We start from the raw sequence: 27,379 nt of genomic DNA on the forward strand, positions 1-27,379 counted from the left end.
GTTCCAAATATTGTCTCTGAGCGACATTCTAGTGAAAAACACCGCCACAATGCACTTTAACAGCTCTGTGACTAACAGGAACGGTCTTCTCCCGTTGCTTTAACTGTCTCGTGTTGTGTGGCCAGTCCCATTTGGCGCTGTGGTCACGCTCACCTCACGCCATTGAAAGGTGGATACACTGAGCCACAGCGCCAGAGAGTTTTGTTTCGCCGCCTCCACTGGCAGTGATTATTGAGAAGTAGCGGAGGGCAGTGCTTGTTGAGAACTCGTAGTAGTCAGTGCTTGCTGAGATGTCGTAGTGAAGAGTGCTTGTCGAGATGTGGCAGTAGTCAGTTCTTGTTGAGATGTGGTAGTAGCGAGTCGGTGTGGAGATATTGTAATGATTAGAGTGCTTTTCATCAATATAAATGAAGGTAACAAACTCCTTTTCTTTTTTTCTCATTATTTCAATGTCCTGAATAATGCGTCATTACAGGTTCAGTCAACAAAGCATCTGGCTTGTGTTCTTGTATTAGAGTGTAAGTCCCCAGCAACTATAAAACCTACGAAACCAAAGCACAAGTATAACTGTTCTGTGTGTGGAAGTATGACTTAACGTACACATCTGGCACGGTTCTTCTTCAATAAGACAAGAAATTTCAAATACCATTTATATTGACGTGATAAAAAAAATTAGAAATACTATAATTGCGCAAGAAAACCAGAATTACACTCTAATACAAGAACACAAGCCAGATGCTTTGTTGACTGAACCTGTAATGACGCATTATTCAGGACATTGAAATAATGAGAAAAAAAAGAAAAGTAGTTTGTTACCTTCATTTATATTGATGAAAAGCACTCTAATCATTACAATATCTCCACACCGACTCGCTACTACCACATCTCAACAAGAACTGACTACTGCCACATCTCGACAAGCACTCTTCACTACGACATCTCAGCAAGCACTGACTACTACGAGTTCTCAACAAGCACTGCCCTCCGCTACTTCTCAATAATCACTGCCAGTGGAGGCGGCGAAACAAAACTCTCTGGCGCTGTGGCTCAGTGTAGCCACCTTTCACCATGTGATGTTAACCTTCCTGTACACATATGGGAGACTTTTGCAACCTGTTCACGCATTGACTTCCACCAATTTGTTAGTATTTTACGTTACTGCCTCTATCGCGTACTTGAGTTTCGCAGAAAAGTGCATTTTCCTTTTTTATTTTACAAAACTGCAGCCCCTTGGCAAACCAGTCAGCAATATTTCAGCAGACAGCAGCACCTGCATCGCGGACTCGATCAGACAGCAGGTAGTCACGGGTCTTCAACATCCAATAGCTGTGGCGAGTGCGGCCGCATCCGCCAGCAGCCGGCGGTGTGAGGTACGCGCCTTATCGCGTCCATCGATCTGTGTCGAGCGGCTGCCAGCGTCCAGGGGACAGCGGAGCAACGACGACGACGAAAGCACGCATCGATTAGTACAGGACCGACTCTGCGAGTGAAAGCGACCTGATGCAAGGACCGCCTGTAGTACAACATGATTTCAAATCTCGCTTTCCTCGAACTTGTACGGGTGGTAAGAAGCGATTTCACAGTTTCTTCAAATTTCCGCATATGTTGGAATATCATCGTCATCATTGTCATCACCACCATCACCACATCCAGTTTTCGTTCAGGCATTTTTGACTCTTCAAATTTCAAATAGACTGCAGCTGATCTTCCCAACTCTTCTTTGGATGCCCAATGTATATTTTCCTTGAGGGGTACATTTGCATATTACTTTAGGTATTTGATCATCTGACAAACTTTGAATCTGTTCATGTACTACTCTATTTTCTGAACTATACTTCTGACACCCAGTTCATTCCCCATTTCACTAATCTTTATCTGATCCATTTTTTGTTTGTACTGTCCAAGTCTGTGACCCCTACATTAGAACAGGTACTGCCATCAAATTATAAAATTTCAGTACCGTCTCTTTCATAACGTTTCAGGTAGCTTTGATGCCGTCTGTCCTTCTACAAAATCCCATTCGCAGATCCATTTTCTTTGATCACCAATAAATTTGAACAGACATCACAATCTTATTCCAGTCTTCTCTTACGTCAACGTATGCAACGTTCCACAGATAATTTTTTGCTTTTTTATGTCCATCCTTTTAGCAGGACTTCTCTGGGACGACGGCCGTTTACTATCTTGACAAAAAATAAAAACACCTACAGCCGTCGTTATGATTTTATTTTATTCTGTCTCTACCAGTTTCGACGCTTCATTGCGTCAAAAGTTGATGGTTGGTGTGCTGATACGTGAGTTTTAGATTATATGCTAATCCAGTAAGGAAGGAGACTGATGGGTTATGCGTGGGGATCGTATCCACGTATACCGCATCAAAACTGCCTGAAGATAACGCAATGAAGCGTCGAAACTGATAGCGACAAAATAAAATAAAATCATAAGGACGGCTGTAGGTGTTTTTATTTTTTGTGAAGATAATTTTTGTACAGACTTGTTGGGTCACCATGGGGAAATCTCTCCCCCCATTGATGGCCAACCAAGCCAGGCCCCGGAGTAAGGAGCCCTTAAGCGAAACGTTTCTTGGAGGTTCGTTGACGATACTTTCAAATGTGTACAATGTGTGACACATAGTCACTCAAAAAGAATGTGCCCATGTATGGAATTTAAAATTTTGACTAGTGATCGTATGGGCGCTGAATAAATATTTAATACTCACTAGGTGTAAGGTAACTGTTTATTGAACTGTTTCGAATACACTGGTCAAGTGAATATCTGGAGAAGGTTACAACAATCAAGAGTAGTACAGTGATGATGGCTAAACGACAAACAAAAAATACAATGAAGAGTTCGTGAAAAACGCACACCTAATCGGGTAGAAGAGCTTCGTACAGGCAATATGGGTCATGTGAATATGACACATTCCAAAACGTAACTCAGTGCATAAAACATGACATAACGCCCAAGATAAAGTTGCCAGTAGGTGGCGCTAGTGGTATCGTATCGTAGCGTTGAACGCATGAGGAAAATATAATTTAAAATAGAATGAAGACGTAAAAGAATAATTTTATTTATGATGGGCTATGGAATACAAATAAAATGTAAAAATGTGTCGAAAAAGACATTGCCCCTATAATGCTGCCAACACTAACAGTACGCGTAACTTGAAGTAGGAACAGGAGAGGTGGAGGAGGGTGGGGAGAGAATGGGAGCAGAATGAAACATAGGACAAGAATGATAAATTTATTTTGTTATACGGATGATAGCACCAAATTAAAAAAGTTTGAACGTATCTGAAACCAAATTTATGTTATGTGTGATATGTAATATTAGTAAGACTAAAATGTTACGTCATCGAAATTATATTGAAATGACAGTGAATGTTTAGCATAGGTGCGTGTGAAGTGGTAGGATAAAAATATCGGTAATTTTGAGAGCAGAGGCCGTCGCTCGTAGAGGAACACGTATCAATACACAGAAGGATGGTATTCGCTACGACGCACAGCAAGAAATACAGGGGGCACGTTCGTTCGTTCGTTCTAGCTCCATCAGGCCGCTATGTCCGTGACCCGGAGTGGTCTATCCTCCTCCGCTGTCACGTCCCACGTTTGCGCATGCAAATCCTCCCCCCTCCATTAGGCCATGCTGACCTCATCAACCAGTGACAACAAGCCCACTGTACAGATAAAGGGCTACAAACAGCAACACCAGCGCACAATTGGTCCCACTCCTCACAAAGAACGTGAAGGTTCTACACCAACCTTTCAGTTTGATTTCTGAACTGATATGGCTATAACGCGACAACCTTTTTTAGGAATTTTTCGCTAAATAAAGTCCTCGTAAGCGACGTTCCGTTCAATATGCGAGGGGGTGCCCGAAATAACCATTTTATGTTTTAACTTATTCACAATATAAGCATAAACTTACAATACCCTTTAAAACAATCTCCACTTTCACTAATGCACCTACCTAACCTTTCGTTATATTTTTCTAAACTTTACCTCAGCAATATCAGCAGAACCGTTTTCTTTCACGTCACTTTTCATTCCAGTAAAAAAAAAAGAACAGCACGTTTCCACGCCATCTTGTTTTCGATAAGCATTCAGCAATCAGCTGTCGCGGCACGATTATGGCAGCCACCCTTTTCATTCCTAAATCTTCTGCCACAATTCGCTGCACTGGGCTGAAAACCACACCCGACAGCTCTACAGTTTCTTCAATGGTTTGTCGTCGATCTTCGTTGATAACGGCACAAATTTTTTCAAGATTTTCATGTATTCGGGCCGTGGAAGGACGATCAAACGAGGTTTGTCATCAGTTGACATTTCACCATTTTTGAAACGGGAGTTTTCCCCATAGCAACGACCTTACACGGCGGCTTTAACATTTCAAGAGTTTCTGCTCCACTTTTTCCGAGCAAAAAGCAAGATTTCACCGCAGTAGGCTCTTCATCAAATGAGCCATTGCAAAAACGACAATCACACAATATGGTTGTCAATATTAACTCTGCCGAAACCAGTGCCGACATTCTTCGACAACGGCACTTGATTTTCTGACTGGTCTATGCGTTCCTAGTGCCAAATTGCGGTAGTACAAAACTTCAGCACAGCAAAAAATTAGTTTCGTTTCTTTTGGGTATCCCTCCCCCCCCCCCCCCCCAACCTCCTGTACATTATAGTTAGTATAGTTACTACAAGAGGAGTATGTTAATTCGTTACACATAAGTCATTCGAAAAAATTGTATGTAAATATCTTCACATTTCGCTGCCCTGTCAGCAACTGTATAAATATTAATTTTAATTTCAATAACGAACAGCCTCAGTTGCACCGTGTACCTAGAAATTTACCTAGGTTTCAGTCGGGATAACCCAACCTCCTTCAGAATAACAGTATCTTTCATTTGTCCATCTTATTTATGGATTTGTAGTTTTAGCTTGACGATGTCCACTATGCACAAACGATAGATACTGTTATTCTGAAGAAGGTCGGGTTATCCCGACTGAAACCTAGCTAAATTTCTAGGTGAACTGTGCCACTGAGGCTGTTCATTATTAAAATTAATTATATGTAAATGTATAAATCTACGAAGAACCGTCTGTGTATATAATTGTAATTTGGCCTTCCCACCTAAGCCAGAAGGTTCCATTCCCGTGTGAAGTACGCTTGTTCTTATGTGCACTAGAATGTTTCACAGGTGTTTTTAGTGATCACGTATACGGTGTTGTGTGTTGTTGCTGACGACGAGAGAAAAGAAAACTTTGAATCCCGCGCTGGGTCCAAAAACAAGAACAGTAGTGCTAGACGTCCCTATTAGGCGGACGGACTACCACTAACATTACCACATAGCCTTCCTCCATGACATGAGGAAATGCGCAATAATTTACCTTTAATATTTACATGAGGCTCGTTATGCAGAAACTTTAATCCAACTATTTCCCCTGCACTTGTGAGCGAAATAACTGGTGTGAATTTTTTTCGCAAAGTTAGGACGCAGACAGGCTACGCCTAGTGAATGGAACACAACTACCCTCCGGTAGTAGGATAGCTCAGTGCTGATGATGTTCAGAAGTACGACGGAACGTTCCTTCGGACATGCATATATGTACTTAGGAAGAGGCACTGCAGTGACTACAGCCTTTATGAAACACATGCTATGTATTCGTAGCTGTGAATATGTACGTTAATGAGCTGTATAATGGAATGATGACGGTGATAATTTGTGCCGGACCGGGACTCTGGCTTCCTGTTTATCGCGACCGGCTGCCTTACCAACCGGATGTCGGAGCGCGCTTCACGGAATGTGGTTGACGAAGTTTCAAACTTCAGGTCTGGCCGTGAGGCGCGCTCGGAAACCTAATGGCAAGGAGACCGCTTGTGATAAGCAGGAAATCAGGGTTCGAGTCCCGGCCCAGCACGAGTTTTCATTGTCATTCCATTACACAGCTGATGGTCGTCCATATCTCATGTGCGAATACATTTCGCGGACCCTCAGTGAACTTAAAGCTGTATTTAAAAGTCTCTTAATACAGGGAGTTTCAAACTCTTTGCACCAAATGTGTAGATCTGAACAACTTTTGTTATGGACAGAATTTTCAGGAACACTTCCTACGCGTTCTTTTCTACTGCTTATATCCCGCAGTGGTGTTATGATGTAAGCACTTTGCATTATGTGTATGCCTTGTATATTGCCTACAATGCATCATCTGCTCCCCATGATAACGGGTAGGCAGAGAAAATTACTGATTCGCTCCCAAAATATATTTCTTCACTTAGAGACACTCGCTATTGCTGAAAATCACTACATCAGTTGACTGGAGGAGGTAGTATGTATCAAAGCTGTCTTGAGACACTACCAGTACTCTGAAATCTCGTCATCCCAGGATCGGCAAATATTAAAGGACGCCTAACGACGCCAGGAATAAACAGCGAAAATTTTCTTCTCTAGCAATAGCTGTTTCCCATGAGGTGGTGTATGATCGCTTGACGTTTCCACTCACAATTCCCTTTACAAGCTTCTAGGAGTTGTAGAGGGGACTTAAAATATGAAGTTCTGATAAGGAACCAATGTCCACAACCACACTAAAGCTCCAACGGAACTGCTATAGGCAGACGTACGTAAACGGGCAGAATACGGTACTGCGGTCGACAACGCCTATGTAAGACAACAAGTGTCTGGCGCAGTAGTTAGATCGGTTACTGCTGCTACAATGACAGGTTACGATTTAAGTGAGTTTAAACGTGGTGTTATAGTCGCCGCACGAGCGATGCGACACAGAGTCACCGAGGTAGCGATGACGTGGGGATTATCCCGTACGATCATTTCACGAGTGCGCTGTGAATATCAGGAATCCAGTAAAACATCAAATCTCCAACATCGCTGCGGCAGGGAAAAGATCGTGCAAGAACGTGACCAACGACGACTGAAGAGATTCGTTCAACATGACAGAAGTGTAACCCTTCCGCAAATGGCAGATTTCAATGCTCGGCCTTCAGCAAGTGTCTGGGTACAAACCACTCAATGAAACACAATCAATATGGGCTTTAAAAGCCGGAGGCCCAGTCATCTACGCCTTATGACTGCGCGACAGAAAACTTTGTACACCACGCAAGGCCCGTGAACACCAACATTGGACTGTTGACGATTGGAAACGTGCCTGGTCGACGAGTCTCATTTCAAATTTTATCGAGCGGATGAACTTGAACAGGTATGGAGACATCCTCGTGAATCTGTGGACCCTGCATGTCAAAATGGTTCAAATGTCTCTGAGCACTATGCGGCTTAACTGCCGTGGTCATCAGAACTTAGGACTATTAAACCTAACTAACCTAAGGACATCACACACATCCATGCCCAAGGCAGGATTCGAACCTGCGACCGTAGCGGTCGCGCGGTTCCAGACTGAAGCGCCCAGAACCGCTCGGCCACACCGGACGGCCCCTGCATGTCAGCAGCGGACTGTTCAAAATGATGAAGGATTGTAATGGTGTGGGGTTTGTGCAGTTGGAGTGAAATGGGTCCCATGATACGTCTATATACGATTCTGACAGGTGACGCGTACAGAAGCATCCTGTCTGATCTCGTGCACCCATTCAAGTCAGATGTGCATTTCGACGGACGTGGGCAATACCAGCAAAACAATGCGGCATCCCACACGTCCAGAATTGCTACAGAGAAAATTTTACGAGTTTAAACACTTCCGCTGGCGACCAAACTACCCACTCATTAACATTATTGAGCATCTCTGGGATGCCTTGCAGTGTGCTGTTCAGAAGAGATCTACACCACCTCGTACTCTTAAGGATTTATGGACAGCCCAGCAGGATTCATGGTGTCAGTTCCCTCCAGCACTCAGACATTAGTCGAGTCCATGCGGCAGCTCTGCGCGTTCAGGGGACCCTACACGATATTAGGTGGGTGTACCAGTTTCTTTAGCTCTTCAGTGTAGTAACCAATGTCCGCAACTGGACCGTTTGGATTGAGTCTTAAGATAGGATCATTTTCAAAGGTACACTTCACGATAAGCTCACAGCGGAGACAGTGAGCTCTGAGCGACGCGGTGAACGTGCTGTTCGTTGGGCAAAATACACTGAAGAGCCAAAGAAACTGGTACACCTGCTTAGTACCGTATAGTGCCCCCGCGAGCAAGCGGAAGTACCCCAACATGAGATTGTCTCTATACCTGTACACCTTCATCCGTTCGATGAAATCTGAAATGAGACTCGCCCAACCAGGCAACATGTGACTGGGCCTTTGGTCCCGAAAGCCTACATCGATGATGTTTCGTTGATTTGTTCGCACGCTGACACTTGTTTATGGCCCAACATTGAAATCTGCAGCAATTTGCGGAAGGGTTTCACTTCTGTCACGTTGAACGATTCTCCAGTCGTCCTTAGTCCCGTTCTTGCAGGATCTTTTTCCAGCCGCAGCGACGTCGGAGATTTGATGCTTTACCAGGTTCTGGATATTCACGGTACACTCGTGAAATGGTCGTACGGGAAAATTCCCACTTCACCGCTACCTCAGAGATGCTGTTTCCTATCGCTCGTGCGCCGACTATTACACCACGTTCAGAGTCATTCAAATCGTGATAAACTGTCATTGTAGCAGCGGTAACCGATCTAACAACTGCGCCAGACACTTGTTGTCTTATACAGGCGTTGTGTCTGTTTACATGTCTCTATATTTGAGTACGCAAGCCTATACCAGTTTTTTTGTCGCTTTAGTGTGTATCTGCAGCCCGTGCTTTCATACACACGGTCCGAAACCCTGGTGCTGGTCCACGAAGGACCTCAGTCAACCTAACTAGTTACAAACGTACCAGTTTCAGCCAGCAGCAATTGTAATGAGACAAAAATGTGGTGGTTTAACGTGATTCAGAAAGAGGCGGGAGATTCCATTTCCAAATATGGTTCCCTTCTAAAAACTTACTTAGTAAATGGAAATTTGTGGTAAGGTCTTATGGGACCAAACTGCAGAGGTAATCGATCCGTAAGCCTACACACTACTTAATCTTTAACTTACACTATGGACAACACACACACACACACACACACACACACACACACACACACACACACACACACACACACGTCCGGGGGAGGACTCGAACCTCCAACGGGGGGGAGCCGCACGGACCGTGACAAGACGCATTAGACGGCGCGGCTACCCTGTTCAAATGGCTCTGAGCACTATGGGACTTAACATCTATGGTCATCAGTCCCCTAGAACTTAGAACTACTTAAACCTAACTAACCTAAGGACATCACACAACACCCAGCCATCACGAGGCAGAGAAAATCCCCGACCCCGCCGGGAATCGAACCCGGGAACCCGGGCGTGGGAAGCGAGAACGCTACCGCACGACCACGCGATGCGGGCAGGCTACCTTGTACACTCAATTTTGGGATGACGAGATTCCTTGTGACAAGTGAACAGGGAAGCATACGATGTTGGGTCTAATGTGATTTACCGAGCCTGGTGGCGCAGTGGTTAGCACACTGGACTCGCATTCGGGAGGACGACGGTTCAATCCCGTCTCCGGCCATCCTGATTTAGGTTTTCCGTGATTTCCCTAAATCGCTTCAGGCAAATGCCGGGATGGTTCCTTTGAAAGGGCACGGCCGATTTCCTTCCCCATCCTTCCCTCACCCGAGCTTGCGCTCCGTCTCTAATGACCTCGTTGTCGACGGGACGTTAAACACTAAGCTCCTCCTCCTCCTCCTCCTCCTCCTCCTCCTCCTCTAATGTGATTTATGAGGGAGCAGGGCGTCTCAAAATGTGCTGACTGTGTTTGTTATTCAACGATAAACTGGAAAATGCTTGCGACAGAGTAGCGAAAATTAGTACACAGGCAGAAATTCAAAATATACGTTATAAACCAATACGGTTTTACAGAGACTACATCCGACCATACAGCACACAGAGGTTTAGACCTTAGCTCTGTTGAAAACTTTACAATTCTCTACTTGAAATCACTTGACACGCCGTGTTACGAAGATAAGTGGAAAGAGCAATTAAACGGTAGTGTTAATAGTAAGCGCTAAACTCACCATTGACGTAGAAATCACGACAACGCTTGATGAAGTAGTTGCCAGAGACTTAGGATGCCAACCTGCTGCCGTAAAGCGAAAAGACATCTTAGCAGTGTGTATCGCCGCATGTGATGAAGGCATAAGCTTTCAAGAAACTGATTCCTCGTCTGATCCAAATCAAAACAACGGTTGTAACCCCATTCCATGGATTTTGTGAAAAATATCTCACAAACGCAATCTCGAAAAATACAGTTGCATTATTACATTGTTGTGGCGTAGCAAGACAGCCACGCCACGGAAGTAGCCCAAAGGCACGCGTTTAGTTCACGCAGGCAAGAGAAAGATCTGTAACAGGATACGTAATGAATGCTATAAAGAAAAGTACGTAGCTTCTGGAATACTTAACTTTAATCCATCCTTGTTGTATACATCGCTCTTGACGATACAAGTGAGACTCTTTAGATACAAGCTATGTAAGGCTAATGGCGCCTTGCTAGGTCGTAGCCATGGACTTAGCTGAAGGCTATTCTAACTATCTGCTCGGCAAAGGAGCGAGGCTTCGTCAGTGTAGTCGCTAGCAAAGTCGTCCGTACAACTGGGGCGAGTGCTATTCCGTATCTCGAGACCTGCTTTGTGGTGGCGCTCGGTCTGCGATCACACAGTGGCGACACGCGGGTCCGACATGTACTAATGGACCGCGGCCGATTTAAAACTACCACCTAGCAAGTGTGGTGTCTGGCGGTGACACCACATACATAACTTCTAATTGTGACAAAGTCACAGGAAGAATGCAACCATACTGTAAAGTAATATGAGTGCTGGAAAATTGCTGAAGTAGCCACAAGTTAAAAAAACCTATGACTTTATTTGGCGCATATCGGGAGATACTCATCATCAGAAACCAAATTACAACTGACGGAAAATATACAAATGTAGAGATAGCAACACTGCAAGAGTACAAGCATTAAAAAGTTTCGTCACCATGATCACCTAATATTCAGACGTGTAAAGACACGTTCTAAAATATGCCACTGTCAAGCCTCTCTGCAAAAAATAGGACAGCACATATGTCAATAATTACCAGCCAGTAACTCTGCTTAAGGAATTTTCAAAAATCGTCGAGAAAGTAATGTACTTAAGAGTGATTAGCCATCTCAACAGTAATGGGATATTTAGTACATCAAAGTTGAGATTTCAAAAATGCTGTTCCACTAAGACAGCAATATGCAATTATACTGCCCACATATGGAGTCTTTAAACAGTAAAATGTCACCAGTAGGAATTTCTGTGACTTATCCAGAGAATTTGACTGTGTGAACCATGACATTACGTTACAGAAATTACAATTATGTGGTGTAAATGTAACAGCGTATGAGTGGTTTAAGTCCTATCTGCAGAACAGGAAGCAAAAAGTTTCTTTACATGGTTTAAGTGATTTAAGAAAGTTTGCCACTTCACCTAATTGTGGTGAAATTACATTACACTCTCCACAAGGTTCATTCATGGGTTCCCTTCTGTTCTTGATGTATGTGACTCACCTCCCTTCTTATCAGAAACAAGAAGCTAAAAAACACTGTTTGTTGATGATAGAAGCATCATCATTAATAGAGTAAAAGAAACACCAATAGAAAATGATACAAATAATGTCCCTAGGAAAGTTATTAACTGGTTTTCTTCGAATGGGTTTCATCTGAACTTTGAAAGCACACAGTACATCCAATTTTCTGCTGCTGGGAGTGCAGTTCCTTCAATAAATATAACACATCAATAGAAGTCAGTAGCCAGGATAGAGCACACTAAGTTCTTGGGTGTACATACAGATGAGAATCTTAATTGGAAAATTCATATTTTGGATCTCCTAAAGCGACTAGGTTCAGCAACTTTTGTAATCAGAATAATTGCCAATTTTGAGGATATAAAAATACTTCCACTCATATGGAATAATATTTTGAGGTAGCTCAACACTTAGGTAAAATGTATTCACTGCTCAAAGAAAGTGTTTAGAATGATGTGTGAGGCTCATAGTCTTACAACTCGTACGTATCTGTTTGAAAGTTTAGGAATTCTTACAGCAGCCTCACAGTACATTTACTCAGTAATGGAATTTGTTCTCAAAAATGTGAACCATTTGAGAAAGAACAATGACATTCATGATTATAATACCAAAAGAAAGACTTACTCCTGTATTTAACCATCTTTGGCTAAGATAGGGGTAAAATATGCTGCTGTAAAAGTTTTCGATAAATTACCAGGTGAAATAAAATGTCCGACAGACAGTTGTAGTAGTTTCGATAAACCAAATGAAATCGTATCTCCTTGGTAACTCCTCCTATACCATAGATGAATACTTGATTAGGAATGAATAAATCTGTGGGTATAATATATGCATTTTTGCTACTTAAAGGAACAGGGAAGGTAACAAAAAATTTTAAGATTAAGAAAAACCTTGAGTCATATGTGAATTTTCATTCATTTGACACGTTCCACATCATACCGTGAGATCGATCAATATAACACGCAACTAACTGATACAGCTGTCATGGCAGACTTATTTCAAAACTACATCACGCTTTCTACAAAGACAATTTTCGCCACCAGAGGGCGGTGAATCATACATAGGCGGTGCCGCATAGTGGCGAGAAAAAATAACTTTTGATTTACTTGCGTAAAATTTTTGAATATAAAACATAACTTTCAGAAAGGCAAGAATTTTAAACATTTTCATTAACTCATTAATGAGCTATTACTTCTTCTACAATATGCATAGTATTTTCAAGAATTACTTATATTAACATTCTTACTTGTACGATCTCCCTCGCCCTGTCTTGTGAGGGTGGGAGTTATACCTCTAATTCTGAATATGTCAGATTTTTTTTTGTTTCATTATTTGGAAGTGGGTTTTCCGTACTTACTTCATTTGTTGAGGGTTGGTTTGTGGGGGTTGAAGGGACCAGACTACAAAGGCCATCGATCCTTCATTTGTTGTGTTTTCTGGAGAGTGAGTCCCTGACATCCAATAATGTATCTCTTTTTTGCGTATCTATTATAATATTTTGCTATGTTAACTCTTCAACATTTTCAAATGCATTATTATGCACTCCACACTGCTTTTTATTCGTTTGATTTTGTATCATTGATTTATATACCTTATGCACATTATATGTATTTTATTGATAGCATTTTATACCAAAGCAGAAATTGTTTGACAGTATGTTGTTTAACCTTCTTGCTTTGTATACCATTCGTAAAATTATGTTTTGCATTCAACAGTTTTATGCAAATAAATCAAGATATATCATTCTTTTTCGCCGCTATACGGTACCGCCTATACCTTCACCAGCGCCCTCTGGTGGCGTTAATTGTCTGTCTAGGACACATGATGTAGTTTTGAAATTAGTCTGCCACGACAGCTGCATTAGTTACAACGTGTCTTTATGCATCTGAATACCTAGATGACCACGGTGTGTGTATCAGTTCTCATTATGACGAAACTTGATAATGCTTACGTTCTTTTCATGTTGCTGTCTACACCATTGTCCATTTTCTGTCATTCGTATTTTGGTTTCCGAACTATCTGATGATGGCTAACTCCCGAAACGCGTCAAATCAAGTCATTTTTTCTTAACTACTGGCGTTTCATTTAGTGACCAATTAAGCAATTTTGCAGCACTCAATTATTACACAAGGTATTACTTTTGTACGGTAGAAGACCCTTCTCCTTGTAAGTATCAAGCATTTGCGAGTTCAGATATGTAATCGGGCTAATTTGGATTTTACTGACCCTAGTAAAAATTTTGAAGTACAGTTTTATTAGCCTCCCCATGATGACCACAATATGGACGTATTGGTAAACCAACAGCAAAATCAAAATTTGTTTATTAGCGCTAAATACACGCACCCAAACTTCATCAGAAAATGCTGCTACAGACATAATAACAGAAACAAACAAAAACGAAATTTTTTTTCAGTGGCCCTGCCATCTAGAAACTGGAACGCCTGCTACCTTATTTATGCCGGTTTTACGCACTTCAGCAACGTATGTTCAGTTCCTCGCCACTTGACGGACGTAGACAGAGAACGTTCCACAGAGTAACAAACTATTTAATAAAAGGCCCATTCCCCACAGTTCTGTATTCAAATTCATATTTTCAATATTAACATTTTAATTTCACAAACAAATCCTCTTATTGCAGAAATAATTAGAAATATGATTATCGGCAAAGAGATGGCGCCCCAGCTTTGCTGGCGGATGGCGAGTGCGTGGCAAAAGGGGGGGGGGGGGGGGGATGGGGGAGGGGGCTGACTACAGTGGCCGCGGATTATCGCTTTTCTGCCCGCAGAACCATCACAGTGGACCACGGCAGTCGTGCTGTCCTTCTGCCAGCGATGATGGATAACCGCAGACTGTACTGCCGCTGTCGAGATAACAGCTACAGAAAAAAGTTACGAATTCACAATGAATTTTAAGCGAATAAAAAATCTTCGTCAACTCTGAGCTAAATTCTAACCTTCCCTTTTTTTTAAACAACTGCTAAGTGAAACACATTCTGTAATGTTTTCCCGTTAACATAAATTATCTCCATCATCATAAATACGTTATGAACTTTATTTTTAAATTTTAGAATTTCACTAATTACCGTACGTAAAAATAAAATAGGTTGATAATCAGCCTTTAGCAAAGAATAAGATCCTCACTTAAAATTTCCGGGCTGATAGGCCGTCGTCGATTAATAAAACTCTCCGCTGAGGTTTCGTCTCCGACTGCGGGAGACGAAACGTCAGGGGAGAGTTTTATACATCGACTACGGCCTATCAGCCCGGAAATTTTAAGTAAGTATAATACTGGCCATGAAAGCCTACATTGTATGATCAAATAATACTATTTCAAAAAAAGAATCGCTTGTGTTCGAAAGAATAAAAATGGAAATTTGGAGTGAATTTTTACTTACACTTAGGACTACAAAAGTTTCATTCTAACCAAAATCATCCCATTTAGCAACGGTGTATTTCTTTCACGCAAGTCGATACAACCAATGGATACACTTTTTACGATTGCGTTTAGGGTCAAAGATCTTGCTTGCGTTTCACAAATGTTTCGTGTGGTCCTCACACAACGCCAAAGAACATCCACACAAAAGACTCGCCTCGTACTTTTGTGAGCATGTCTGGAATTACTGCACTCACTGCTGCTACAACTAAATAACTCTCCCCCCCCCCCCCCCTCCACCACCACCACACATTATTTTAGGAACTAATCCAGACATGTTTAAATACTGTTCGACCATCGCTCTTGGTTTACTTCACTACTGAGTCCCACAACTATACATGCATTTGACACTGTGTTTGGTGTAGTTTTATCTTAACCATAATTTGTTCCTCCAATGCATGGACTGGACTTAATAACCTCTTTAGAATGTGATAATAAACGTCTGATTTTTCGTGGTTGAAAACCGAAGGCATGGACGTGTTTTTTGTCGTAGTTTGTGGCGTCTCTATTGTACTGATCTCCTGCGTTGTACGCATAGTGTCGATGAAACTTACGATTTTCAGTAGGTACTAAGCTCCTGAAGTGGCACGTAGTGTGTAATAGTCGGTCCTATAAGTTCTTCTACCTTAAAAGCGTTAATTACGGTATCAGTGACAATTTTAAATATTTTGTTATGTTTATGTAATCCGAAAAGTGTATTTATGTTAAAGACTTTGACAACACCATTGAGTATGTGACACTTTTTCGCGCCTGTCACCTGCTCTTAGCTGTAAGCTACGTACCAGAGGCAACAGCTGTTTATGAAGACTGAAGTAACAGACGGCCACCGAAATTAATTCTTGGACATCAAATCGGCTATTAAATTATTATACATGACAAAAAACGACCATCTTCATAGTTTTCTGAAGAATAAGAGGCAGTCCGAAATAAAAATGTGGTGTGTTATACTCTGTCCAGAATTACTTTAGGACAGCTATGAAGGGCGAAGTGGCGTAAATCACACGTGGGGATGTGTCACACTCTCAACCAATCACACGTGCCCTTATGTACAGCCGCAACAGCCACTCGCGGTTGCCAAACCATCTCCCCCTCCCCTTTCCCCCCCTCCCCCCATCAAAACATCCCGCACTACAACACGTCCCTCTTGCACTATGCTTCAGTTTTAGGAAGCATGTAGTCCTGGATGATCGTTCACTGCACCGTGTAATTTTGGTTTTAATTCCTAACGGCCGTCGGAGTATGTTCATCCTACTGACTGTTGTTTTTTATGTGATACTGAACGATTTCAGAAGCACGTGCATCAGATGTTATCAATGGCGAAAGTCTATATCTGTCCCTTTAACAGGGGATTAACATATAAGGCCAGTTTAGAGAATTGCTTTGCACGTTTCCTGCATACTGCGATATAGAGAAATCTCGTGGTGGCTCGCTTCTCTTCGTTAATTAGGTGATCGAAAGAGCTGCTACTGCTTTGACAGTAAACAAAAATGAAGGGAATTTACAACAAAGAGTAGGAACCCAGTGAAACTGGAAACTCCAGGGAAAGAAGTTTTATGGGTAAGTATATCATTCAACGTAGATTATTCTCAGGGACAGGTAGACGTATCACGTTGGAATTTGTGTCACAAACTAAGGGCTATTGTGTTCATTTGTAATTATATCCCACGAAAAAAATATATTTCTTTTTGTTACCAAGTTAAAATTACTACATTCTGGAAAATCTTCGAATTTCCGGGACCAATATCTTGCCAGTATCAATGTGGATCACACGCAAAGATCGTGGTCAGTATGCACAATTTAGCTTGTATGGAACCCATAGAGAATTTTTGTGAGTATTATCGCAGATATGCTCATATATCGCAGAAAGGAACGTCCGACACTCAGCAAATTATTCTACACCACCATGTAAGCATATCGCTTTTCACTGCAGTCACACAAACAGGGTGGGGCCAATAAAATTGAATTTGTGACAGATCATATGGAGGAGATAAAGACCTACAGTTACTTTCAACAAGATCGAGCAACTGCCCATACAGCCTACCAAACCTTGGGGCGCATTTACACAACCTTCACTTAACAGCTGTTAGCGAATGTCAGTCTGTTCGCGGCCCTAGCTGACCACCCAGATCACCTGACCTGCAGCGTGCGAATTCTTTGTGTGGGGAGCGTTCAAGTCTAACGTGAACCGCAACAAACGTCATTGTCTTCAAGAACTGCAGCAGAACATTTCGGATAAGTCTGCAGCCATTCCAGCAGCCCAGTTTCGATCCGCGTTCAGGATCTTGTTAATCTGGGGCCAAAAAAAAACCAAGAGATGAATGATGGTCACGTAACATCTGTAACTGTCAGGTTGGTACTGCATTTTCTTTCTATTCCAGTGGTTTTTTGTCCCATCCTGTAGTTATTCACTTCTTTTACTATAGGCTTTCTTGTGGATGTAAACTATTTATTGAGAGAGAACATGTAACTGTGTACCAGTATCATTTTTAAAATATATTCTAGGGGCAAATATCGACGAAGTTGTATGGCGTGATGAAATTTGGGTCAGTTCTGACGACCTGTTTCTCGCAATTAAACCAAACGGAAGATCGTTTCGCTCTTGAAGCACGATCGGATCGATGTGATCACCTTTAATTCAAGTTATCCTGTTTGGATATAAAAGAAAGGTTCAGGAGTGGAATTAAAATACAAGGTGAAAGGGTATCAATGATACGATTCGCTGATGACATTGCTATCCTGAGTGAAAGTGAAGAAGAATTAAATGATCTGCTGAACGGAATGAACAGGTTAATGAGTACACAGGATGGTTTGAGAGTAAATCGGCGAAAGACGAAGGTAATGAGAAGTAGCAGAAATGAGAACAGCGAGAAACTTAACATCAGGATTGATGGTCACGAAGTCAATGAAGTTAAGGAATTCTGCTACCTAGGCAGTAAAATAACCAATGACGGACGGAGCAAGGAGGACATCAAAAGCAGACTCGCTATGGCAAAAAAGGTATTTCTGGCCAAGAGAAGTCTACTAATATCAAATACCGGTCTTAATTTGAGGAAGAAATTTCTGAGGATGTACGTCTGGAGTACAGCATTGTATGGTAGTGCAACACGGAATGTGGGAAAACCGGAAGAGAAGAGAATCGAAGCATTTGAGATGTGGTGCTATAGACGAATGTTGAAAATTAGGTGGGCTGGTAAGATAAGGAATGAGGAGGTTCTACGCAGAATCGGAGAGGAAAGGAATATGTGGAAAACACTAATAAGGAGAAGGGACAGGATGATAGGACATCTGCTAAGACATGAGGGAATGACTTCCATGGTACTAGAGGGAGCTGTAGAGGGCAAAAACTGTAGAGGAAGACAGAGATTGGAATACGTCAAGCAAATAATTGAGGACGTAGGTTGCAAGTGCTACTCTGAGATGAAGAGGTTAGCACAGGAAAGGAATTTGTGGCGGGCCGCATCAAACCAGTCAGTAGACTGATGACCAAAAAAAAAAAAAATCCTGTTTGTAGCAGACGAAAATGTGATTTCTTTTTCAAGTGTCTATTCACTGAAATTTAATAACGAAAAAGTATCCAGCTTGTCGAATATTTGATGACGTCATCTAAGAGATATTTTCGTAAACATCTTATATCGTTTTAAAACAACTGATGCCGTAAATAAATACCAAAAGAGAACGTAACGCAATTCTCGCAAAATACAGATACCAGTGCCATCTTTGTCCACTTAGTAGTTGGTGCGTTTGAGCGAGATGAATGGAATGTAAGATTACGCTTGTGTTCCGTGTGGGATGTGGCAACTACACACCGAGCAACACGTGCGCTCCTAAAGGAATTTTTAAGATAAATACTATAATGGCAGACGAAAACAGGGACATCGATTGTAGTACAGAAACGCCATGTTCATCGCCCTTACTGTTTACATCGGTGTGACGTTTATTTACTCTTCTTGCTACAGCTCAAATCGTTCCTTACTTGACTAATACCTCTACGACAAATCGAAGTAATATTGTAGCTGCTAGTTGTTTGTAATCGTACGAGACAATTAAAAGGGGAGTTGTACGAAAAGTAGTCCTAGTTCACAGTGACCGCAATGCTGTCTTCACATAGAATAATGGAAAGAGGCTACGCACACTCCAGATGAACGTCTTTATTGATTTTTGTGACTCCCCTTAGTTTTACTACACTGAAACCTGGTAGTACTCATGGGATAGCAGGATTCGGTTACGATTGTGGAAGGGGCCGTAATCAGTTACTATTGGTTTTTACAATTGAACAATTTATTTTAAGCCAGTAATTCCAAACTTAACAACAAATAAAAAGTACCTCACATTATTAATGAAGTAATAAATATGTAAATAATAGTGTTTTCAGTGAGCTACAACTCAGCAAATCATCATTAAATACAGATACAACGGATAATGCTTTAAAAAGAAGCTACTGTGATCTGGGCGGAAGGCCTTGCATGCCAGGAATGGCAATAATACAAAAATTTATAAACCTGCTGTAAAACAGCAAATACAATTGCAAAGGTTAATTTAAAAAACAAGCAACTGATCACCAAACGGGTGAAATAAGATGACGGTAAAATTTGTAACTAAAGGGGCCACAGACGGTGCTCCAAGAATCGACCTCTGAGAAGGTCTGGCAACAAACACTTTCGCGAGTGATGAGATAGGCAGCCAAGAGTTGCATTCGATTCATAAGATGGTAACCCAAACTAGTGGCAGTGTAAAGAATGACTAATGGTAATCTTGCTGAAGTTACCAAATGCAACGAGGGAACAATACGCCAAAGCCGGAAACGGCTGTCTGCACTACCTCCCCAGAATACTGTGTTTAGAGCCCTGGAATGGGAAAGGAATCACTACCATCAGAGTAGAACGCACTCCACTCGAAGGTCTTCGCCTCGGCGACACCATGAGCAGCAACACGAACCCAAGTCACGGGAGAAACGCGAGATATCACATTGGTGGAGGTTTCCCTGCTTGGATTGAAATGCACTATCTTAAGGCTCGCTGGACCGGGTTTACGACGAGGTCGTGCACCCTCGTGACCACAGCCCTTCCATCCGGCAGTCCATGCGTGCCCGGCCTGTTAGCGCATTGTGCGGACCTGGCTCCTCCTAAGTCCCCAACCGAACTGGCACACTCACACGATCTGGAAAAACAACGACGTCGCCCCAAACATAGGGCAACAGTTACTACATATCGATAGCCGCCGCTGCTTGCCACTAGCGGACAGGGAACGCTTGCGAAACCGAGGGGAGCCAGTTAACACGAGAAATGGACCAACCGCAACCATTCCAACTAAACGATACCGTCTAGCCTACAACAGAAGGCAGAACCTACAAACAGCACCAACGTGAGCCGCAGCACAGCTCACACACAGGACAAACACTCCATAAATTATCCGCCTAAATGCACGCAGGCTTACAAGGCCATTATCCCACATGATACATTTCATCACGTTGCAAGAATCGACGTAACCATTCTCCACCTCATCCTCATTGCTTTGGCACCAATTGTGAAGCCTTTCTTCAATCAGCAGCGCCTCCTTCGATGCCCTAGCGAAATTTCGGCTTTGAAATACTATTGGTCCAGATAATTCACCCAGATCTAAACTGGTCTCTGGCAGAGACAGTGATTCATCCACTGTGCCAATTTATCTCGCACAACTAATTATCACCAAAGACAATTCGGGCTCATTAGCATTATTTACCACACTGGAAAGTCTATACTGGAGGCCTAGCTTATGTAGAGCAGGAAATAACTAAGCGTGACTGCAATGATGAAGACATGCTTACAGGGCGGTGACGAATACTTTGCTGAATGCCGGATGTTCCTTTCTACAATAATACTCATAAAAATCGGCTCAGATGTCCGGAAAAAGTAAATTATGTACACTGCCAATCTATCCATACTGGGAATCGAGTGATTTGATTGCTTTTGCCTGTTGTGGACAGTACACAATTTAATTTTGGTAGTAGTTTTTGAGTAACATTTTTGATTTAATTTCCTACGCAGTGAGAGCCATTTAGTTTTGCCTTTATGTAAATGTGTGTACTGAGACACGCTGTTCGCTATAGTAATGTCAGTTCAACCTTATTAATGGAGAGCACATTCAGTTTTCAGTAAAAAGCAGGCAAACATTTTAATGCTCATGAACGAACAATGGATCGTGATAGAGAAAATAACTTCACACAGAAAATGCGACTGACCCCCATTTGGAGAGACACCCCAGTGGATATATATCTGACATAAACTGGCCAGTAGCGTGATTTTTTTTTTGTTTGTTTGTTTAGTGGTGAAGTATCGGGAAGAGCCGTCCGTCATCAGAGGGATGTTACGTATGCTGATCTCTTAGCGTAACCCAAATAAGCTTGTCTATAATATCAAAGAATTGGCTACTTATATGAAACCGGAATCATCTGTAAGTCCTTGAGATGGACACTTTCATTTGCGAGGAATTCATCCACCACAGTATCTACACTTTCAGGAGTACAGTGACCCATGAAGATGAAATCTACATAAACTTCTGAGTGTACACAGTGTTTCAACAATATTTGTGCGATCAGCAACAAAGATGCGAAGCTCCGCACGCGGATCGAACGTAAAGCCTCACCATACCAGGACCACATCAACCTCAGACTTCTCTCTCTTGTACGAAATATCTGTTATTTTACCGCCTACCACTTTTTCTCTACACGAATGTACGAAAGAAACATTCTACAAACTGGAGTGGTACTCATCTACGGAATGTTTATCTTCGTGATCATTAGTGATTTAGTCATTAATCTGCTCTGCGAAACAAACTAATTTCCATATTTATAAACTGTTCCCTGTTACCATGGAACGCATATGCACGACTGAGATATGATGCGTCTGGTTAATTGATTTTCGTTGCCTTGTATTCACGTCCCTGTTTGAAACAGGGAGTACACAGTACAACACTAGTTTGTGTGGAATTTTTTACGACTGTGTTCAATGACTATTTATTCTTTTCTTTACCCAATTTAGCGGATTTTTTAAAATCTGATCCCTACTCACTGTAATAACAGACGTAACACATAATAATATCTTTCACTTCCATGTGTGTCAGGTCAGTAAAGTGTAATGAAAATGAAATTTTACTTCGGAAAAGTGCTTCTCCAAACATTCTCTGAATTAGCAAGGGTATTCCTTTGACAAAGATGAATGGAGGGAGATCCTTCTGTTCCCGCGAGCCATTTTGATTAAACGCCACCTCATTGTCAATGCGATAATACCACATAGCGGGCCTCGGCGAGGCGATATACCGACTGTACTCCATTAACGAGCACGATACACGGCTGCCTGTACTGAGTACAGACGTCTCCAAGGATTAGTCGCTGCCGTCAGCAGATAATCTGTTGCCGCTTTGAGCCGAGGCGCCGGCGGCGCGGCAAGCGGGCGTCATTAACAGCGGGTAACACAACATTAGCAAACAGCAACCCCACTGCCTCGTTACCGTTCGCCTTGTTTGCTGCGGCAAAGGAGACGCAGGAGAATGAGTGCCACGGCTCCGTCTTTCTGCCTCCTTCTGCCTGGAACAGCCATCAAACTAACAGAACGGAACATTGGAAATTAACACTTTGTCGACGTTGAGGCCTTTAGATAACGAAGTCTTTGGTTGACCTGCACAAGGACGAGGAAGGAAATCTAGATTTTTAACTTTCTGCATTGTTGATGTTTCTTCCGTATCTGTACTACTTTCGTAAAATATAGAACAATCGTCCTCGGTCTATTCATATTTCGGTATATTTAGATAATGAAATAATAAGCAACTAGGTGCATAAAAGAAATATAATTTCTTTATCGGTTTCGGGTACTTACTGCCTTTCTTCAGAAGGCTGTACAGAAATAGACACCACAGATAAGTAGAAGACAGATAAGTTTATTAAAATTAGGGGCGAAAAGTTTACAAATTTTAGAAATTTAAAGATAAAAAGTGGTACATTCTTATAACTACCGTAGTATTTGCGAGTGTCAGTAATAAAGTGCATACAGCAAAATGCCATATTCCTAAAAATTGTGCGGTAACAATGCTTAATACAATACTGAATCCATTAATACAAAAGAGTTCTTAGATACCTAACATCTAGTTCACAGCGTCTGCACAAAGAAGAGAAACAAGTGCAGACATCACGCAAGAACAGGAGCCAATCAGCCAATGGCGTGCATGTCTTGAAGTTGGTCTGAGTGTGGGCGAAAGTACGATAAAATAATATAAAACAAAGTAACTGTAGTTGTCAGCCGGCCGCGGTGGTCTCGCGGTTCTAGGCGCTCAGTCCGGAGCCGCGCGACCGCTACAGTCGTAGGTTCGAATCCTACCTTGGGCATGTATGTGTGTGATGTTCTTAGGATAGTTAGGTTTAAGTAGTTCTAAGTTCTAGGGGACTGATGACCTCAGAAGTTAAGTCCCATAGTACTTAGAGCCATTTGAACTTAACTGCTGAGGTCATCAGTCCCCTAGAACTTAGAACTACTTAAACCTAACTAACCTAAGGACATCACACACATCCATGCCCGAGGCAGGATCCGAACCTGCGACCGTAGCGGTCTCGCGGTTCCAGACTGTAGCTCCTAGAACCGCTCGGCCACTGCGGCCGGCGTAAGAATTGTATCTAGAGGCTTTAATACCAATTGTATGGTACTGCACGTTTTAGAACACGTTGTTGAATTGGTGTACGGATGTCAATAGCTCGTCAACAGGAATTTTATTTCGTTATACACTGCTACACATTTCTGAGGATGGATAAAATGCTAATCGTGATTTTATTTTAACGCACCGTGCATTTCGAATCCCGGGGGCTCATCTTCAGGTGTTTTGACAGTCCTCATCGCTTTCTTTTCAGATTTAGATTACTTTTGGGACTGGTAACATTACAATGGTACGTGAAAAAGTAGCACATTGTTAACATAAGTTAATGAAACTGAGACGTATTCAAAAATAGGTTACTGTTTCCAGTAGTGCATACATGGTTTTGAAGCACAATATGAGTGAACACGTTTATGTATGTCTACACTTTTCATTCTACTACACATTTAAAACATAAGTCGACATAAGTCGACATAAGTCGACATAAGTCGACATAAGTCGACATAAGTCGACATAAGTCGACATAAGTCGACATATGTCAAAGAATCTGAACTATGCTGCATTTCTACAAATATACGAGTTATTATTTCAAAGAAGACACAAAGCGTTGACATTATTGGTTATCTTCTTCTTCTGGTTCCTATCCGTTCCGGATGTTGGCAACCTTCTTGGCAGTGCTTTTCCTGTCACATGCAGCTTTAAATAGCTCTGTAGATGTTCTTAAGCCGGGATATTGTTCTCCGGCCAACGCTTCTCATCCTTGGTATTTTTTCCTTGCAGAATGGTCTGGAGGAGATGGTATCTGTTGTTATTCCGCGTGATGTATCCCAGGTACTGGATCTTTGACTTCACGGTGGCCAGTAGTTCTCTCTCTCTCTCTCTCTCTCTCTCTCTCTCTCTCTCTCTCTCCATTCTTCGTAGAACCTCGACATTTGTGACATGTACTGTCCATGGTATACTTAACGTTCTCCTGCACAGCCACATCTCAAAGCCTCCAGTCGCTTACCCAACGTTTCTGTCAGAATCCATGTTTCAACACCATAGAAGAGGGTGGAAAATACGGAGCAGCGCGGAAGTCTGATCTTCGTAGTCATTGCTAAGCCACGATTCTTGAAAGGTTACTCATCTTATTGATGACAGCCCTGGCTTTTCCAAGTCGAGTTCTCACCTCATCAGAAAGATCCCACTGGTCATTTATTGTAGTGCCATCGTACGTGTCTTTATGTACTTGCTCTATGTGATTTTTGCTTATCTTAATGTGACATGCTGGGACTCTGTTTTACCGATTATCATTGTTTTCGTTTTTTGAGGGTTGACTTGTAGACCATATTCAGAGCTTTTTTCCACAAGTCTATCGACAAGGTACTGAAAACTATCCTCATTATCAGGAAATATTATTGTGTGGACAGCATATTGGATATTGTTATATTTTCCGTTTAAGAGCACTCCCATCTCTACTTCATCAAGAGCTTCCTTAACGACGTGTACTGAACAGATGTTGAAAATCAGTACGGATAACATACAACGCTGCGTTATACATCGCAGAATGTCTATGGCTTCTGTATTTTCTCTGTTCAGCCTCACAGAAGTGGACTGGTTCCAATATACATTATCATCCACACCAACGCTTCTTAAAACGTCAACAATCTTCTGGTGTTTTACTCTCTGAAAAGCCTTCTAATGATCAATAAAACAGTCATAAATGTCGTAATTCACGTCTTTCCACTTTTTAAATAGTATCTGGATACTAAATAAAGCTTCGCGCTTGCCAAATGTATTTCTGAAACCAAACTGTATGGGAGAAATGCATTCATCACAGATCTTGTAAATTCTTTGGTGAATGACCCTCAGAAAGATCTTTAGCAGGTGAATCATGAGGCTCATGGTCCTGTATTCACCACAAGTCTTATCTCTGGGCTTTTTGAGCAATGTAATGAATTCGGATTTAAGTCATTCCCGTGGAATGTTACCAGAGTCGTAGATGTCATTAAATATTGCAGTCAACTATTTTAAATTATACTCACAGAGCAGCTTGAGAATTTCGGCATTCACATTGTTGGGAGTAGGTGATTTACCATCTTTCCATGTATCGCAGCTTGTATTTTTTCCAGCAAAATTCTAGGTCCTGTTTCGCAATATATTTGAGGAAGTTCTGGCCGATTGTCATACGAGTTGTTCTACGTATGTTTTCCACGTTTCTTTAAGCTCATCTTGTCCAACTTATTTTCCTTCATTATTCACCATCCTGTTTCCTGTCCATTTCCTGTCCATTTCCTGTAATTTCCAGTCATTTCCTGTCATTTCCTCGACTTTTTTTATGAATATTAGAACTATCATGCCTCAATTGTAATTTTTATATTTCATTGCACTATTCCTGTATTTCTCTTTCTTTAGCTTCTCGTATCCGTTTCCTGACCACCTTGTTGATATTCTTGTATTCATCAAGATTACGTTTCACTTTCCTCCTCCTGTCCCTCATTTCAAGTATCTCTTCAGTCATACATGACTTCCTCTTGGTGACACTGGATTTCAGATGTTGTTCATTAACTGATTCCACTATAGAGTTTATTTCTTTAATTTTCTCTTCGGTGCCCAAGTTACCTGGCAGAGACTTTAGTTCATTATTAAGATGGACTCCGTTTTCTCTTATGGACGGTTCTTTCAGTTTGTGGATATCACACATTTTGACTTTTTTCTTTTGAACTTTCTTCATTCTAAAAAGTGGTTCAAATGGCTCTGAGCACTATGGGACTTAACTTCTAAGGTCATTAGTCCCCTAGAACGTAGAACTACTTAAACCCAATTAACTTAAGGACAACACACACATCCATGCCCGAGGCAGGATTCGAACCTGCGACCGTAGTGGTCGCGCGGTTCCAGACTGTAGCGCCTAGAACCGCTCGGCCACTTCGGCCGGCTCTCTTCATTCTGATTTTAAAGGCACTAACTAGGGGAACGTGATCTGAGTTGATGTCGGCACCTGGATAGATTTTCATTGAGACAGCTGTTTCTATATCTTTGATTTATCAAGACATAATCAGTCTGATTCCGGGTAATATTTTCGTCTGAATATCATGGGGACTTCCAGGTTTAGGTATGTTTGGGTTGTAGTGTGAAGAATGCGTTAGTTATTATGAATCTCCACTCAACTGCAAATGCACTGAGTAGTTCGCCTCTCTCATTCCTTTCTCAACAAGCCCCTAGTGACCTATAATGTCGCCTTCGGATCCCCTTCCTATTTTAGCATTAAAATCTCCCATAATTATTGTAAGATCTTTCTTCGGTAGTTGTTGCAAAACACCAGAGATATAGGAATAAAATTCTGCAACTTCATCACTGGTCTGTTGTTGTTGGAGCATAGACCTGAATATGTTCAGTTATAAGAGTAGCGCACTTATTTTGAGTCACATCACTCTCTGAAACAGGTACACAATTAGTAACACATTCTGGGACTGCTTTCGATACTATACATCCTACTCTAGACTTACACTGTCCATTAGATGTTCCTGATTAGTAAATTCTCTGTTCACTGATATTTCAAGAACGTGAACCTAACCGTCCCATTACATTAATGACCATGATTTTAATGCTCATTCTTTCCGTTTCTTGGATTGTATTATTGAATTTTCCAGCCTCAGCCATCGTCTTCACATTCCATGAGCTTATGTTAACACTATTTTTAATTGATAATCTCTTCTTTGGGACAGCGTTGCTCAAAATTGTAGTCCCCCCCACGGAGGTCTG

Source organism: Schistocerca serialis, chromosome 9 (genome assembly GCF_023864345.2).
Source record: "Schistocerca serialis cubense isolate TAMUIC-IGC-003099 chromosome 9, iqSchSeri2.2, whole genome shotgun sequence".
Lineage (NCBI taxonomy): Eukaryota > Metazoa > Arthropoda > Insecta > Orthoptera > Acrididae > Schistocerca > Schistocerca serialis.